The sequence below is a fragment of the Lucilia cuprina genome, chromosome 2, assembly GCF_022045245.1.
Source record: "Lucilia cuprina isolate Lc7/37 chromosome 2, ASM2204524v1, whole genome shotgun sequence".
In the NCBI taxonomy this organism is placed as follows: domain Eukaryota; kingdom Metazoa; phylum Arthropoda; class Insecta; order Diptera; family Calliphoridae; genus Lucilia; species Lucilia cuprina.
In genome coordinates this window covers 19,510,157-19,512,909 of record NC_060950.1, presented here as the reverse complement: position 1 = coordinate 19,512,909, position 2,753 = coordinate 19,510,157, and the positions used below count along the sequence as shown (strand labels likewise).

At 27.9% G+C, this 2,753-nt stretch overlaps 1 protein-coding gene across 1 annotated transcript in view; it reads left to right on the top strand.

Annotated features, from left to right (window-relative positions):
• The first annotated feature begins 444 nt into the window (after positions 1-444).
• The window catches only part of LOC111680101 (galectin-4-like), a 24,103-nt gene continuing 21,794 nt past the window's right edge, over positions 445-2,753 (top strand). The window contains exons 1-2 of the mRNA XM_023441722.2: positions 445-569; positions 2,742-2,753. The exon at positions 2,742-2,753 is cut by the window's right edge and continues 282 nt beyond it. The gene's annotated coding sequence lies outside the window, so the exon portion shown is untranslated. The remainder of the gene's footprint in view (positions 570-2,741) is intronic.

The window sequence follows — 2,753 nt, the reverse complement described above, 5'->3', positions numbered from 1 at the left end:
CATAAGTGATCGCCCAAAATTGATCGTATTATTTATTCGATATGTAAGCTAATTCGTACGTATGTATGTAGTAATCCGTCCTTACACTTCTTACACTAGGTGAATCAGACACTTTGTAATTTCTATATTTTAATGAGCAATACAATGAGTTAGTATTTCCCTAACTTTGATCCACTTGATAAATTGACCAGAACATGATCGGTCAATTAATAAAATAAAAATATTCATTCATATTTAAAATATCATAGCGTACACTAACAAATAGTGAGAGTGAGTGATACTAATTTCCATTTTACCGCTCATTATCATATACATACATATTTCTCTTTCTCTCTTTATGCGTAATTTCTACATAAATTGCAATCGAAACAATGGACGATTAAGTGTCAGCGCATTTCCCCCACAATGAGTTTTTTTCTCTATGATTTCAGTGATCGTGCAAAACAAAACGTTTTGACGTGTCTCCAAGAAAAATATGAACAGAAACATTATCACGCAGTATAGAAACAAACTGTGTAGAGTGAACAAATGTTTTGTGTGTTTTGGGGAAAGTGAAAATAAAAGCAAAAGTAAAAACAAAAAATTATAATAATTAATAGAAATAAATTCAAAAAAAAAAAAGAAAACATAAAATTAACCTTGCAAAAATTTATAAACAAATTATTTTCGATCTTTTTAATTAATATATATAAAACTTTTTTAATGTGATGAAGAAGAAGAAAAAAAAACATGATCAACATTTAATATAAATAATTTAAATGGTGTATTTTAAATAGTTAATATACTAATGTTTATTTAAAATGTTTACTTAGTAAAAACGTTTTTATAATAAAAGTGTTAAAAAAATATTTTATTACAAATAAAATATTGGAGAAGAGTATCTATGTGAAGGGGAAGAAATATTTTAACAGATTTAAAATAAATACATCAATTTATATTGAATTCTTAAAAGATATTAAAGCTAAAAATCAGTTTGAGTTGTTCCTCAAAAATATGAGGAAAAATACTAAATAAATGTGAAGATTTTGATACCTATGCTTGTTAGGACCTTCTCTTGGGTTAAAAAACATCAATACTTTTAAACTGGCCTGGAAAATCAAGTACTTTTTTATATAGAAAAATACCACGACATTTTCTATACCTTTTTTAACTTACAAACTTTTAATAAGTAGTCACAATAGAAGTCTTCTAGTCAATCGTCTAGCCTATAGTCCAACCTATAGTCTAGTTAACAGTCTATATTACATTTTATAGTCTAGTCTATAGCCCTGTCAATAGTGATCTCTGTGGTCTAGTCTATAGTGTAATCCATAGTCTGGTCTATAGTCTAGTCTATAGTCTAGTCTATAGTCTAGTCTATAGTCTAGTCTATAGTCTAGTCTATAGTCTAGTTTATAGTCTAGTCTATAGTCTAGTCTATAGTCTATTCTATAGTCTAGTCTATAGTCTAGTCTATAGCTTAGTATATAGTCTAGTCTAAAGTCTAGTCTATTGTCTAGTCTACAATCTATTCTATAGCCTAGTCTATGGTATAAAATATAGTATATAGACTATATCTAGCCTATAATCTAATCTAGTCTATGGTCTAGTATATAGTGTGGTCTATTATCTAGTCTATAATCTAGTATATAGTATATTTTATAATCTATTTTATAGTCTAGTCTATACCCTAGCCTGACTCCAGTCTAGTCTAGTGTATAGCCTAGTCTATAGTCTAGTCTATAGTCTAGATTATAGTCTGGTTTATAGTCAATAAATAATATCTAGTCTATAGTCTAGTCTACAATATAATCTAGTCTATAGTCTAGTCCATAGCATAGTATATAGTCTATAGACTATATCTAGTCTATATTCTAATCCACTCTATAGTCTAGTACATATTGTGGTCTTTTATCTAGTCTATAGTCTAGTCAGTATTCTTGTCTATAGTCGAGTTTATATTCTAGTCTATAGTCTACATTTTAGTTCAGCACTTTAAAAGCTAAAAAGTACTTTTTTTCAAGTTCCACTCCTGGCCTATAATTGAGCCTTCCATCCATTTACGGTGACATTCAGAAAATGACTTTTACCCCTATACCTGGCTTATTGATACCAATTTACTAGCTTAATTAGTCATAAACAAGTTTTATAGAAACATATATTAGATCTGACAAATTTAATGACGATTGGTCTATAATTAAGCCTATCACTCTATTTAATTCTGTAGAGATTGGTCCATATTTGCAACTAGCTGTTATTGAATGCCTTACTTCGAAAATCACTCTGATGTCTACATGAATTTCGAGAAATAACGTTCAGTATTTACCTTCTGACATTCATATTAATTTTACATTACATAAATAATTTGATGATGAGTTTATATGATTCCGCAAATAGTAAATAATACATATTTTGCAATAGTTACCACTGTTGCAATTTTCTGTAGCACAAAATTGACAAAAATATCGATTGTTTAAAGTATTTAACCAACATTTTGTGGTTTCAATTAAAAGAGTTTCGATTTCAAAAAGCAACAAGGTTTTGATAAAAATAACAATGTTTATATTGCGATAAAATAAATATACATAGGTGTGTATTAGGGCAAATCACAGACTAGCAATGAAAGAATACATTCATATTTACTTCAAACAAATCGCTAAGAAGTAAAATCTAAAACAAACTTTGAAAAACTTAAAATTAATATTTCTTATCATTGAAAGAAAAAGAACAATTTAAAATATGCAGTTTATATTTTATTCCAGCTGAGTACAGAC